At 39.3% G+C, this 15,265-nt stretch overlaps 1 protein-coding gene across 12 annotated transcripts in view; it reads left to right on the forward strand.

Annotated features, from left to right (window-relative positions):
- CELF1 (CUGBP Elav-like family member 1) overlaps positions 1 to 15,265 on the forward strand; it is a 54,131-nt gene that overhangs the window by 8,020 nt on the left and 30,846 nt on the right. For 11 of the 12 annotated variants that reach the window (XM_052695983.1, XM_052695974.1, XM_052695976.1 and 8 more), the window contains exon 2: positions 5,046 to 5,084. The gene's annotated coding sequence lies outside the window, so the exon portion shown is untranslated. Of the gene's footprint in view, positions 1 to 2,323; positions 2,404 to 5,045; positions 5,085 to 15,265 lie in introns of those variants that run through there. The other variant, XM_052695982.1, reaches the window with a different exon arrangement.

The raw sequence follows: 15,265 nt of genomic DNA on the forward strand, positions 1-15,265 counted from the left end.
TCTCTGGAAACACAACCTGAAAAGTTTAATTAAGAATTGTTTGCATATAGCAAATATATTTGGTCCTAGGCAGAGAGGTACTAGGTGTTCTCCAAACACACTTCATTATGCATGCATATCTGATACATGCCATGTTTGGTGTTGATATGCAGAGAATCCTGCTCTTCTTTTTGGGGAAGAAATAGGTAACTTCTAATGTAAGGATAAAGAGAAGACAGTGTGCCGTGTTGTTTGCTTTGTGTGGTTTTGATTCCGGAAGTATGAAGTACCTGTAGAATCTAAATGTGAGGCAGAGAAACTCAGAGAACCTGGCAAGATATTAGTGGGTTTTGTGTCTTTTTGGTGACCTCATGCAGCCAGAATGGTATTTGTAGCACTTGCTGTGTCACAAAGTTCCTGTTAGCAGTGGAAAGCAGCTGATGTCATGCTGTGCCTTCCAGGAAAAGTGAATGGAAAAAATGGATGGAGATGTAAGTGAAGAATGTCTGAAAATATGTGCATGAAACTACAAGCAAGGGCTGAGTCTTTCCAATTCTTGGCAAAGCACAGGGGCAGCCTTGATCCTTGGAACTTCTTCCTTCCCAGCCCTTCATAAAGGTCTGGCAGTGAGTGATCCAGCCTTTGCAGCAGGGAGTGTTTCTGGGGCCTTGAGTAGAGAGGAGCAAGTGAAGCTGCCTTGGTACAGGTGTCCTTGAGCGTTAAACACAAAGGTTAGCAGTCAGGGTGGGGTATTTCGGGGTCCCCAAAAAAGTTACAGGCATGCTTTGTGCAGTAGAAGGCTACTGAAATCAGCAGGAAAGAAGTCTCTTGATCTACTTACGTAACTTTAGCTAAGAACGGACACTGCGGTGCCTTAGGCAGAGAGAAGTTCAGTTTAAGCGTAGTGCTGCATTTGAGAGTGATACTTAGAAAAATGTTCCATGATGCCCTGCAAATGTATTGATGTGTTTGGGGGTGATTTTGGCAGTGTTAGGCTGTTAATTAATGCAGAAGAACTCGCGTTTCTCCATTATTTACAGTGGTTTTTATACGTGACATGCTATATGAAGATATTGAAATGCTGTAAAAAAAGAAGAAAAAACCAAAGTTTATCAAATGAAGACAAATGTGAAACTTTCAGAGAGCCTGAGTGGAGGCTTAGGAAGAACTCCTTTGCAATGGAATGCTTAGATTTGTTCAAAAACTCAAATGAAATCAGAAATCAAAATATTCCCAAGTTAATGTTCCCACAGCAACGCCAGTGGTTTCCTGTGAAGAAGAAATAGTATGAAATGTTTCTGAGAGTTACAACTTCACGTGGCTAGTAGTAAAATTTCTTCAAGTTAATAAAAATTAAGTTAATAAAAAATTACCTGCTTTTGAAACTGATTTGAATCAGTTTTCATTCTTTAAAATGGAGTGTTGGCCTCAGTTCTTTACAAATGTAAGGTAAGAGTTTATTCACTCAGTTTTGCAAAGAGCTTGGCTGTGCCTGTTGCCAAACATACAATATAAATATGTTGCAAACGTGAGATTTCAAGCTTAGTCAACTTCTCGATCAGTTACATTCTGAACTTTAGGAGCTGGGACACATCAAAATTGTTTTCACTCTGAAGCTGGCAGTAAATGGTGAAAATGTATTCCCTCTTTGTAGTGGGTGCATTAGTGCAGAATGCTGATGGCTTTAGTTAGAAACTTACCATATATTTTTTCCCCCTCTGAATTCAAATCTATTTGATTCCATAAAACCAAAGAAAGGCTTACTTTACTGTGGAGCTATGCAGACTGTGTGTATAGACATTACACAGGGATGCTCTTCCCCAAGGTTTTTGCCTCTGGGTCTAATGATAGAGAATTGAAAGGTTTCATTTTTTTGGCTGAAATGGATAAGGCTGTTGAGATGCAGTATGGCTTCCAAAAGCAGGCCCGCACAGTGTTTTAGCTGAGAATTTTGCTTCTGTTCAGAATACCTCAGTCTTTTACCCAAATAAGCTGTTAAGCTACGGCTGATTAGTCTTCCCTTGGCATGTGTGGTACCATAAAGCAATTGGGAATTTTCCCGTCTCCTTTTTTGTTCTAAACTGCGCTGATTCCAAAATGAGCACCTCTCTTACTCTTTAATCTGTTCTTCCTATTATACCTGTTAATGGATAAACTCAGGTTCTGGTAGTTGAGCAAACTGTCGCAGGTGGTTCAGTTTGTGTGCTAACTAGCTGTGCAGACTGTCTGGTAACCTGCGTGCAGCTGAGTCCTCTGGCCTGAAAGACTGGAGAAAACAGTATCTGACAGCTCTGCCTGCAGAAATGAATAGGCACGGTGGTAGTAGCTGTTGCCTTGTGTGGCTCCAGGTGCTGAGAGGTGCAAGGGCGTCCAGGTTGCAGGAGAAGATGGCAGTTTCTCAGATTAGAAAGTATGGTTGTCTTGGTAAGTTTCTGGCAATGTAGGAGCCTCTAGTTCCTGACAGGTTTCTCATTGCTCTCTCTGTTGTCTTTTTGTCTTGTACGTGATGTTGGTTGGAAAGTGGTGTGCCTTCTGTGGGTTGTGATCTAAACTGCCGCATTAAAGCTTGATCTACTTTGTTCAGGCCTCTTTATTTGTAATCTCACTTATGCAGTCTGCTTGCTCCTTCACTCGCAGATGTGTCATTGCTCTCCTCCTTAATTTCTTCCCTGCAATAGATATTTTTATATTTCAAAATTTTTAATATTGGCTGTACTGATTGCGTATGCATCCATCATGAGTCCAGACTTAACATTGATTTACATGAGAGAACGTTGACACTATGATGTCTGTTTTACCTGTTTTCTTTTTAATTGTAAGCGGTAGGCTTGATGTCCATGGGTGTTAAATTCCAGGAAGGTGCAGTTGGAAATCAGAGCTAACTGGTCTAGGCGGGTGCTGACCGTGGCAGTAATTTCATCGATCGGAACCCATTAATTGATCCAGTAACCTCTTACAGATAGTCCTGGGTGCTGGGGAGACCAAAGCCTTGCCACTAAGTAACAAAGTGGTATCACAAGATTTATTGGGCTCATCTCCATCCTCCAGTACTTAGCGGCCAGAGCCATTTGTTTTCATTACCAGCTGCAGTTCTTTTTGTACTGTGTGGCATACTGGAAGTTACAGCTCTGCTCATCAGTGGGTATATTTTGTCTCTCTTGGGTGCGGCAGGGCCAAGCGTTAAAGCTTCATTTTCCTACCTGGGGGTGTCAGGTGGTGTCATGGTTCCTGCCAGCTGCCAGAAATTAGAAGTGACATTGGTGCTCAGATACAGCGTTTCAGTAAAGAAGGAGAACTGCAGGAAAAGCCTTAGTGAAAGATATGATGTCCCAGTTTACACCTCTTAGTTGTTTTTTTGTCCTCACGAAGAACCCGTGCTCAAGCAACTGTGAAAACAGCTGGCTATTGGCCTCTGGTGCTCAACTGGAGTGAATCTGCATGCAGGAGCATGCCAGCTTGTGTACCTTCATCTGAAGTGTACAAGTTCTGATTTCTTCTGAGAAGGAAAAAAGTTGTCAGATTCCTTGGCCTTTGGGCTATGTCTGTCTGGTGTGTGAACTTGAATCAAGTATTCAGTGTATTTATGTTGTGCATGCAATTATATGTGCCATATTGAAACAATTTTGATTTGAGAAACAGTTATGATTTAAGACCATTCTCCCAGGCTTTCTACAGGTGGTTGTCAGATTTGCTGCTCGCTTTCATGCAGCTTTTGTTGTGTTAGATTTTGTCTTTGATTCAGTGAGGTGTATTTCTTTTTTTTCTTAAAAGGATCCAAGAATTCTGGTTTCCTCTGGCTGTGTTAGCTGTACTTCATCTCCTTTGAAGTTTTTAAATTAATTCTCTAGTTTAACATAGTTATATGTGCTCAGGGAACGTTTTCTTTTTACCATTTAAAAAGTTGCTTACTGGTGTATTCAGAGGCATTTATGTGATCAACAAGCTGTATGTTTCAGATTTTACTGAAAGTTGATTATCACAGAAACGTAACTCAGCATTTATGACGTTTCAATTTGGATTAAATACTTTCTAAAGTGTGAGAGTAAGTGGAAGACAAAGTAACATTACTATTACCTGTTCTGAAGCCAGGGCTGTTAGCAGGAATCAGAGACCACGTTTGGGCCATAAACAGATACTATTTAATTAAACATCAAAAAAGCAAAGGAATGTGGGTGAGGTGGAATTAGGTGTAGTCAGGTAAAATATTAGCTAGGATCATGAGTAGAAGTTAGTGTCTGAAATGGTACGTTTGTTTCTTCTGAATTCATTATTCCAAATGTTATTCTGAAACAAAACAAAAATGTGTCACCAGTAGCCAGTTCTAGAAAATGTAAGGGAATCCATAATTTTGAAAATAGGCATTTTAGGTAACCAAGTTACATTTCTCAGGATTCCTAGATTGGTTTTTATTTTTCTTAATTAGTATTTATAAGAAAACTCAATTTGTTGTTTAAGCTTCTGTACTCATTTAGAGGGTATAATATTTTATTAATATTATTGAACAAGGATGTAAAATTTCCAAGAGGTCTCCCTGTGGAAAAGAGGGTGTGAGTACATGCGATAAATATCCAAGTATATGGAAGAGAATAAAGATCACTTATTCACACTTCTATTGTATTGTATTCTTCAGAATACAGAACAAAGGTTATGAAGAGGCCTGCAAAGCAAGGAAGATGTGCACACTCAAATAGCCTTTTAAAACTCTTCTTGTAGGTGAATCATGGTTTTGGTTGCTTGCCTGTAAACAGATAAAAGAACTTGTATTTTCTGTAAAGTATTTCAAGGCAGCCATAAGCTTATTATACAACCTAAGCAGAAGCATAGAAGAAGTTGAAAAATAAAATGAAATTTAAGTCTTGTATTTCAATGTATAGTAGCTTGTGTTGTGATCAATTATTGAGCAGTCTAAGGAGGATTGTTACCACCATGTGAAAACTTGCATTACTAGAAGTGGGCTTTAGTCTCAAAGGTCTCATACTTCCTGCAAGATGCGGTTCATGTTGTAATTATTGCTATTAGCTGATTCTAACTGGAGTACTCAATGTCTGTTTTTCTTTTCCTTTTAGAGTGAAGACTGGAAGTGCTAGAGAAGTGCATAGCTGCAGGTATGAACCAATTACAGTTTGTGGCCCACAGTTGCTTATTGGTGTTTCATTTCAAAGGTTCAGAGAGAAGTTGTCTTTACTTTCAGTGGTGAAAACAGCTACTCTCTACTCCAGCGAGCAGCATTCCCTCAACCTTCAGCTCTTTGGAGTTTGCTGCCCTTGTGCTGCTGAAGGGTGTTGGGAGTGTAAACAATTTAGGACTGCTAGTATCTAGCTAATAAGCTCCTTTAGCTTCATCTGTAACTTAATAGTCTTATAAATGTAAGTAACTATGAAGTAGGATTGCGTGTCGTGATAGTAATTTATTCGTTGGAATAAATCTCAAGTATTCTATAGAACATAAAACCTTAAAGATATTAGTGGAAAAACTCTGTACAGGCTGTGACATTCTGTTAATTGCAGCATAAAAGGAAAATATTTGTGTGGAAATGCTTGGAGCTAAATGTGAGGATTTTCTGATGCGGTTCTGCTGATGCCTGAAGTCCAGTAAGAGTGTAGTTTCATGAGCCAATTCCTCCTTCCTGCTTTATTTGATCTCCAGGTGTTTGTTTTTTGTTTTTGGGTTGTTTTTTTTTTTTTTTGTACATGGTTCTGGTGATAATTTGACTTTGCTAACCTGGTTAAAAGCTATTTCACAATCAAGTGGTTATTTCTCTGGTTTAGCAAATTGGATTGTGTGAAACTCTCATGGCTGCACAGCAGCAGCAAAAAAAATAGATCAGATGGTAACTGTGCAGCTTAAAGGCTTGTTGCTGCTATGTTAAGTAACACTTCCATGCTCAGATTGCAGTGGCTCTGCTCTTCTGATAATCACCTGTACTGTGGCAGAAATACTTTATGCTTTAGTCCATCGGCAAAGCAAGGAGGCTCTTTTGAGAAGGAAACAGTACACCCGCCATGGCACCTCCCAACTTCTATACAGAATGCTGGTGGTAGCTTTACCAAAGTTCTTGAGAGATGAAAAATATGTGCTTTTTTTTTCCAATTTCAATAAGAGTCAATCTTATTCCTGCCACAGTCTTGAATGTAAGGCTTTCTAAAGAAGAGCGTATCACATCGTTACCAGCTTCAGAGATAATTGAAATGATTTGCTGACAACGTGGATGCTTGTTAACAGATTTGACCAAGCTTGGAGATGAAATGTGATACAGAGATCCAGATTGCAGTAATTGTACCTTTTCAGGAGATTTGAGAAATAAAGCCATGTTATGATTTTACAAATTCTTGTGAATGCTGAAAGGACAAAATTGAGTTTGTCCCATTGTACAAAACTGCCGTATTGTTCTTTGCCTGGCTTTGAATTTTCCATAGTTTAATCAGGTTTCTCAGTTGCAAGAAGAATGGTGGTACTGGAAACTTCCTCACACTTTGTTTTCACCTCTTTGTAGCTAGAGGTTCAGCTGGGAGCCAGTGGCATTGATTCTGTCACCTTAGATACAAAGCAGCAAGAGGTGCTGCAGGAAAGCATGAGTGACTAGGAAGGATTCCTTCCTTCTGTGGTACTTCCTTAACTCGGAACTTAGAAGCTCGACTGGCTCTGTGGACAGAGAGAAATGCCCCCTTCCCAGCTTTGGTACACTGACTTTCTTGTCCTGTTGAAGACAGAGAAAGAGCCCGGAAGAACTGTGGAAAAAATGTCTGGACCAAACATTGCTGAAGAAAGTAGAACAAAATAAGATCTATGGTCAGTGGAAAATCATGCATGATATGGTGGCTTATAGATGATGCCAGTCCTGCTGGCTAGTCTAGTTGCAGTCCAGGAATTCCATAACTTTTGAGTGATTTTTAGAAACTGGTGATTGTTTGGAAGTACCTATTGGAAGGCATTGGTCTCCAGGCACTGCAGGTATTGCACAGCATACAGCTCCTTTGCTAAGAAACTAGCACTCTGTCGCTTACCCTTCCCTCTCCTTTGCTGCTCCTTTAGGACCATAAAGAACATATGGAAGAGGGGTTACTGTGTTTGTGTGTGAGACATTTCTACCTTACCAGACAGTCTAATCTGTGATTAGACCTCGTTCTTCAGACTTAAAGATTCTACCAATTACAAAATGCAGTTCCAGAATTGGTTTGGATTATGGAAATAACAAAACATTCACATTATTTAAATGAATTAGTCCTGTTTATGATTGCTGAAACCAAGTTATGGAAAGGAAAACCTCACTTGTGTGCAAGATATATAGTTTCTCATCCTTAAAAGAAACAACCCTGAATTCATTTGTCTTAATGTGATGGTAGAGAGGTGTCCAAATAAAAGAGGAGTAATTCTCCAACATCTAAGGTTACATAAAATTGTTTATATGCATCCCACTATAAAATACCTCTTACGATGACGTAAATAAATTGACAGTACAGAAATGGATTGGGGTAGAATTGTGATGGAATTCTGATTCTAGTCTGGTACAGTGTATGACACTGAGGAACAGTCAGCTTTGCTTTGAGATGAGGAATCAATGAGCCTTTGTTTCTTGCTTTTATGGTAATTGCTGTCTCCAAGTTTTTGAAATGGAGACTTTATTCTGAGACTTGAGTTTCTTCCTTCTATTCAGAAACTTGCATACCATGCTTTGTCAAGGCAAATTACAGTTATTCTTGTCAAGAATTAATGCTGTGTGAGTGCTGACACTTTCAGGAGTGAGGAACTTGTGCCTGCTGGATTGTTGCTTGTCAAATCCACATTCACTGTGCTGATGTTCCTCTGGGCAAACAAATTTTACGCTGTTTGAACCTTGTGAACAGTCAGCGTTCTTGTCCTGCTCCTCCCTTAGGATGGTCCTTTTTTAGTTTTCCTGAAGGTGAAAACAATTATCTGCTTGGCATCCCTGTACCACAAGCCAGAGGAAATCATGCCTTGTCATGGTGTGACAAGGAAAATAGAAAGGATTATTGCAGTGTGATAGGAAAGATTATTGCAGCGTTTCATATTTCAAAGGTGGATTGTACTCTTCTGGAACTGTCTGTGCTGTTTGTAAACTCTTGAGATAACATGCAAAGGAGCACTTGGATAAAAAGAAATTGGAGAGAAATAGTGCTTTATTCTTTTTATTTTTTTACTACAGTATAATTTTAACTGTTCCTGTTTTGTATCTGGTACTATCAGAAGAAATAATTTGAGATTAGATTTGCCTGGTTGTTCTGATTGCTGAAAGGACAGGGAAACTTGAGACTTGTTGCTTTGTTTAGTCCAAAAGGTCCCTTGACACCTAAAGAGGAAAGGGGGGAATCTTAAAGAATGTATCATTCTTTAAGAAGATTTTTAAGCAGATCTGACTACTATTCTAAGACCTATCAGAAAGCAGAGATTTAAAATGTATTTGGTAATACCAAGTTTGTTCCTTTGAGTTTAGGTCATGCATTCCTTTTCTGAAGTTTAAAAGACAGAACATGCAAACTGGTCAGTTTTTAATTTTCTTTGAATTCTTTATGCAAACTGGGGTGCACTGCTTGCAACAAACCTTAGCCAAAGGTATTTCTCATTACTGTAGTTCCCCTGTGGAGTGACAGAACAATCTTCTTGTCCTGGAATGGTACAGCTGGTTCTGCAGCCTCTCCTGGAAAATGTGGTTAGGTGGCTTGCCCACTCCAGTGCTCTGTGTGTCTTTTTGACTAAGTACAGAGCTGCACGTTCCTGTAATATAGGAAATGACAGCCAAGTTCAGGCCTCTTTGAAACCAGGTTCTTAGGTCTTGTTTGTACTCATAAATTAAAGCTGAAGATGATCTAAAATACCATGTTCTATAGAATTAATTGCTTGCAGGGTTGTTTCTTAGATAAAAGGCTGAAATACCTTACGGTAAACTCTTGGCTGTTAGTAGTGACCTTTTCTAACCTTAAAAATTAAAATCGTTCTTGTAAGCTCAGAAACAATGTTTGTGAGAGAGAGAAAGAGAAGAAAGGCAGTATAAATGCAGCTGTACCTCTGCTTTCAGGACAGGAGGGCTCGCAAACATTGATCTGAGGAAGGTTGGGCGTTGTTTACCATCCAGACTTCCTATGTGTGTCATGGTCTGAATTCAGTTAATAAAAAGCAAGAAGAACAAAAAATAACAAAACAACCAAATCCTCCTGCTGCCTTAAGTATTCCATCCTGCCTCCTTTTAAAAGCTCTGTCATTCCACAGGGCAAAGATGCACATCCTCACTTCTTGTACTCATTTCCTGCCTTGACTCCTGCTCTGTCGTATTGCTGCTTTTATTTCCTCTTTCTATTGTATTGACCAAGCCTTTTTTCCTACTTTCTCAAGATTTTTTTCCTGTCTGCGTTGCCAAAGTATCCACAGGTCTTTCAGATCTCTTTGGTATTTAATTTTCCATAGTTTGCCTCTGGCAAAGTATGAGCGTTGTTATGACCTAGCACGATAATGATAAGAACTCTAAATGCTTCCCAAACTGCTGGAATTGTTGCAGGTGTTTAAAATGAGGATAACAGGATTAAATCCTTCACTTTTTTTTTTTTTTTTTTTTTGAATGGCTGTATGCCTTCATAAACAGTAAGTCAATAACGAGAGGAAGAAACTTATGAACTTCTGCTTCAAAAACATTAGCCCTAGGATACGTGCATCAGTGCTGCTTCTTTGTATCAATTATTAATTGTAAAGTGTCTCGCAAGCAAGGATAAACATGCAGTGATTACTCCTTGTCTTTGCTTTGACAAAGTTAATTATTGTGGGGTGCCTGCATTTAGGCTTGCCATTATCTGTTCTACAAGTACAGCTGCTTTAATATGTTGTCATGCATTAATTGCTCCAGATTCATGATTTGGCCTTGGAGCCATTTGTTCATGTGTGTATGTGCCTCATGTCAGTTATCTTTCGTACTGTTCCTTCTCAGATCTTTGCTATCTCCTTTGCATCAAATGAGTTTTGCTGATTTTTTTTATTTATTTTTTTTTTTTCTAGTCAGTTTTTTTAACCCACTGCTACCACCACCAAGAAGTAGCTGATAAAGATGGTTTTGTTTCCCTCTCAGTTCCTTTGGTCTGAAAATAAAAAAGAAAAAAAAAAGGAGGAAATATGCCAAATTTTAATGAGGAAACATATCTGGGAAAGACAGAAATTCAATACACGTTTTAGGTCCCAGTTGTGACCTTAAGAACAGCAAGCTTCAGCTACAAAACTGAAATCTAAAGCTAGCAACAAGAAAATGCCTTGCATTAATTAAGGACAGATGACAATCGAGGCACCTCTCCTGTTACATTTGTATGATGATGAACATATATGTTTAATGTGTCACTAGGGAGCAGGTATAAGAAGGAAAACAAACGCTAAAGAAAAGGTGGAGTTCATTGGAAAATGTTTCAATGTGAAAATTTTCCTGACATAGACGTCTCTTATTTATTTCACTGTACCAGTATAGCAGACTATTAACTGATGTTGCATAGGTACTGTCCTTGAGAACAAGCTGGTCGGATACTTGACTGCCCTTGGAAGAGTCCCAGTAAATCCTAACCAAAGCTGTCTGTTGCAGTACATGGCACTATTGTGGGCTGTGATAGTTGAAGTTCTTATATCAAGTATTTGCACTTTATTTTGAGTAACCTCAAACCAGAGAACTGCGGAGGTGATCAGCTTACTTAGCCTTCATTACTGTAGGATTACAGGAAATGGTATGGTTGGAGATGGGTGTTCGAGGCTGTTGTGAGGAGGTGGTTTCCTCCCAGTTTCCTCCCAGTGGGCCAGTCGATTCCCATTTCTTCTTTATTTTTGTACTGCTTGCGTGAGCATTTGTAGTGTGGCCTCTGAAGCAGCAGACACAGCTGCAGCAGGTCAAGCACTGGGTTGGCAGCCCCACACTGCTGTTAGCTGCTGGCTGTGTGCTAAGAAAGCAGAAGTCAGGGCAGCGTGGTGCAGCTGTTCTGCCCTAGAGAAGCAGGGCATTGTCTGCAGTGCTGCGGGTTGTGCTTGCACTGCCAGTCTGATAGCACAGCCCCACTGTTTTGGTCACAGCCTGCTTGTGCTTTCCCTCTCCTGCAAGCAGGTAAAGACTATGAGAGGAAAATTTACAAATTTGGGGGGCCTCAATCTTGAAGTCTGTAAACTTCATTTATCTACCGTATGTTGGTACTGAGACTGATGATTCAACCGAGTTTGTTAGGCGCCCTGGTACTTGCAAGTATTGGCAGAGCAGTTCCTTGTGGAGGGAGAGGGTTTGGCTTTGAGGATTTGAACAGATGTTGTAACCTGTTTCTGGTAGATAAGTTCTCATGTTGCAGGGCTGCCATCTCCCATTTGGTGTATGTTGTTTGCAGGAGTGGGCCAGATATTGAGCATACCACAGACTGAATTGCAATTGCAAGGCATTTTAAAAAGAAAAGTGCATACACTGGTAACTGTGCTGTTGTGTTCCCTTAAGGCTAAAAGTGCAATTTACTTTCTTATTTTTGCTGCTTATGAAAGCATTTGAATAAATTGCTGGTAATAACTTAGCATTTTTAATTGGTGTTTATACAGTTCATGTATAGGTTGGTTTAGCTCTAACAAGACAACTCTTCCTTTTATTCAGTCATTCTTTTTGCCCTTCTTTTCTCCCAGCACGCATATACAGGATCTTTGGCAAGTTCCAGTCTTTTGCCATCTGTATTCATGGAGTAGCAATATCTACTGTTTGTTTTCACCTTTTGACTGCAAAATGGACTGAGTAATCCTCCTTGTTTTTAGCTGCTAAGAACCTGCTGTGGTTTGTCTGGTAGCCTCTGGTCATTTTCTTCTGAGTACTTGTCCAGTCTGCCCTTGCTCTCATGAATGTTTCTTGCCCCTGCAGTATCCTGCCAACAAGGAGTTACACGAATCTGACCTCCTTTGCACAAAAAAACATCTCTGGTGAGAGAAGGAATGCTGTCTCAGCTATTAAGATTTTACTTTCTTATCTATGATTTGAAAAGCCACCTTAGAGATGTTAGTTACTTGAGAAAACAATAGCCAGGCGCAACCTATTTCAGTTGATGCAAGGATTCATTTCAGTGCTTGTTTAAAATAGAAGTGAGAAGGGTGAGACGCCTAGACTTGTCAGTCACATGGATGTGTGGCAATTGATGCAGAACTGTTTGCCTTCACAGTGACATGTGATAATACTGTATATACAAAACTTTCCTATCTGGTTTTACCATTTTTACTGTTACGTTAAGGTCAAAAAGGGTTCTGTTAGAGCATTACTCAATTCATAGACTTTGTGGTTTGTTCTTCCACCAAAACAGAGGCTTGAAGTCCCCAGCCTGTCAGACAACCCAGCGTTGCATCTCTGCTTCTGCCCTCTGTATTGCCTGGACACATGCAGCACAGGGAACAAACAGGAGCAATTGGATGTCTGTGTGTGGTCTGTGCTTCAATTCGTTTTAATTTATTGACCAAAAATAATAAATTTCTGCCAGGGAGAACTCAGCTCTTCAGTTGCTTCCTTTTAAAGGAAACAATGCACAAGGTTTACGCCATCATTCTTTCCTGAAAACTTTTGAATCCACTGTTCATTTTCTAAAAATGGCAGAGCAATAAATGCCTCAAGGCACTGAGTTCATAATAAATCCACTTTAAATGAATGTAATATTGCTTTGAGTAAGTAAAAATAAACATTCAGCTCCTCTTTCCAAACAGAAGACAGAGTGTCAATAGCTCTGAAGTAGTCTTGTCATTAGCTGTGGTCTGCACAGGTAAGCAGGAAGAAGACATTGAAGGCTCTTGAAATTCATTGGATTTATTGTAAGGCAGTAAGATACATCTGTAGGAGCAGCTTTTTCTTTTAGTTCTGCTTGTGGAATGTCTTGCCTTATTTATAGTAAGGGTCAACTCCATAGTGCTTAGGTTTATTGTCTAGCAGGCAATATTTTCAGTTCTTTATGTCCTAGGAAAGCATGGCTGCATCCTGATTGGCTTGTTTGACATCTGGAAATGGAGCTAAGGGAAGTCTCTTGAATTTTTACATTAGGTTTGTACAGGGCTGAGAAAATGGAACCTTCTCTTTTATCACGGTTTGCAATCCCCAGTGCTTCTCTGAGAAAGCATCTTCAAGTGATAGGACCTTTCTGGCCAGCCTGATTCAGCACTCCTTTGTACAACAGATTTCTACAGATGTTCTGTTTTACTGTATCAGGCTTGTAATCACAGCTGCCATAGGGGGGCAGTAACTTGGAGATTTTTAACCTGAGCAGTGTTGTCTGTATCTATTTTCATGCTAGGGATCTGTAGTGTGTATGTTAATCACAGAATCATAGAGTGGCCTGGGTTGAAAGGTACCATCTTGATCATCTAGTTTCAACCTCCGTGCTATGTGCAGGGTTGCTAACCACTGGTTCAGGCTGCACAGAGCCACGTCCAGCCTGGATTAATTAAGGTAAAAAATTGTGTGCAAGGAACTTGAGAATTGCTGCACTGAACTGCAGCAGAGCACAGTCTGGTTTGATGTTTTGGTTCTGATAATGCTTAGTACCAGCTGCCTTAGACAAATGGGTCTAAAATCTCAGTGGTGATTTGATTAATCTGTCACTAAAAGTGAGGTTACTAAAAGTGAGGTTACTTAGTTGTTCTTTCCTAATGATAGCTATAAGATGATAGTTCTTATGTGTAGTGTTTTGATGCATGTAACCTAGTGGTGATCGGTTTAAAAACAAAACAAATGAAACCAACAAAAAGCCAACCCAGCACAACCAAATGAAAATGGCAGCTAAGCTTATTCTTTATTTTTTTTGCATGGGTAGAGAGAGCATCTTCCTGTAAGACAGAGCAATAGGTGGCTTGTTGCTGTCTGCTGGCAGAGCTGGGAGTCCTGGGGGTTTATCAGGCAAGAGCTCAGAAACCATTCGTTTTGATTGTTTGTAGAATTAATTGGAGTAGGAGCTACAGGTAAACAGGGTTTCATTCACATGCCATGGAAGTAAATCAGGAATATGTTGCTTCACCTCAAATAGATTTTTCTTGAAAAAATGTTGATATATTACAGATATTTGATACAGTACAAGCTATTTTTAGAGTAGATGTTACTTAATATGTGAAAATGCTGCTGGATGTGGAGGAATTATATGCTCTGATGAAACTGCTGCTTTCTCAGATAAAAGCAATTGTCTTCCCTTCCTATCCTTTTCTTCATATACTAATTTCTATGAAAATATTAGAACATGACTTTCAGTTAATTTACATTGTAGGCAACTCAAAGCTTCATGTATTTTAATGGTAAATTCAACATTCCCAATGTTTAAAATTTCAATACTTGCAGTGAATAACTGTTGTGGAGATTGGCAGAAGCAGAACTGCAGTTTTGGCAATACCTATTGAGGTATGGGGAGACATTTCATTTTCACATAAGAAGAAAATATTTGATCACTGCTTACATGATCAACAATGAAACAGGAAAATATTGACAAGCAGTTACTATATTTTGATGTATATAACCTAGGGTTTATCTGTAGAAAAGCAAAACTGCAATTCAGCAGCACTGTAGGGATCTGGATATGCACAGATAATACAAGGGGAAGTTTATTCTAGGACCTGTCTCCTTCAAAGCTTCACAGTGTCTGATTTCCCTATAGCCTGCATCCTTTCCCATAGTTTGCTCTCACCATCGCCGTAGTCCCTCAGCTTCAGAGCTGTATGTGTTGTACGTGTTGTTTGAGGTTTAGAGTGTGTAAAATAAAAGATGGTATTATCTTTAGCTTTCAGAGTTAATTGCTCATTGAAGTGAATGAGGCTTTCTTAGCGAAAGAAATTACTACATGGAGCTTTGTTTTTTGTTTTAAGTTTTTTTGCCTAAAGATGTGACATAGTTCTGCAAGCATAAAAACAAAAGCAAAATGTTTGGCATTTATGCCTTGTGGTCTGAGGAGTCTATATGGTGATATATTTTACAGTATAGTCTGGGGCTTCAGAAATGCAAAAAAGTGAGATGTAGAACGCAGAGAACTTTTGTGTTCATACTGTCAGGTTAGCACCACATTTAAATGTGCAGCTACAGTCCATAGAGCTTGGAATTTCGGACATTGTTCCTATTATCCTTTGAATAGAAACAGTGAAAGAATGGGCCTGGAAGCCAGCAGGAATTTGACATCTGAGCAAAAAGTATGTGCATTTAGCTCTGTACATTTTCTTTCTTTGTGAGCAACGCTGGGATAACTTTCATGTTTTTATAATTCCGAAGAAACAGCTTCATTTAATTCTTCCAGTTTCTATTCAGTAGTGAAATAAGATTTTTTTGTACTCT

Source organism: Tympanuchus pallidicinctus, unplaced genomic scaffold, assembly GCF_026119805.1.
Source record: "Tympanuchus pallidicinctus isolate F22 unplaced genomic scaffold, pur_lepc_1.0 scaffold3, whole genome shotgun sequence".
NCBI lineage: Eukaryota > Metazoa > Chordata > Aves > Galliformes > Phasianidae > Tympanuchus > Tympanuchus pallidicinctus.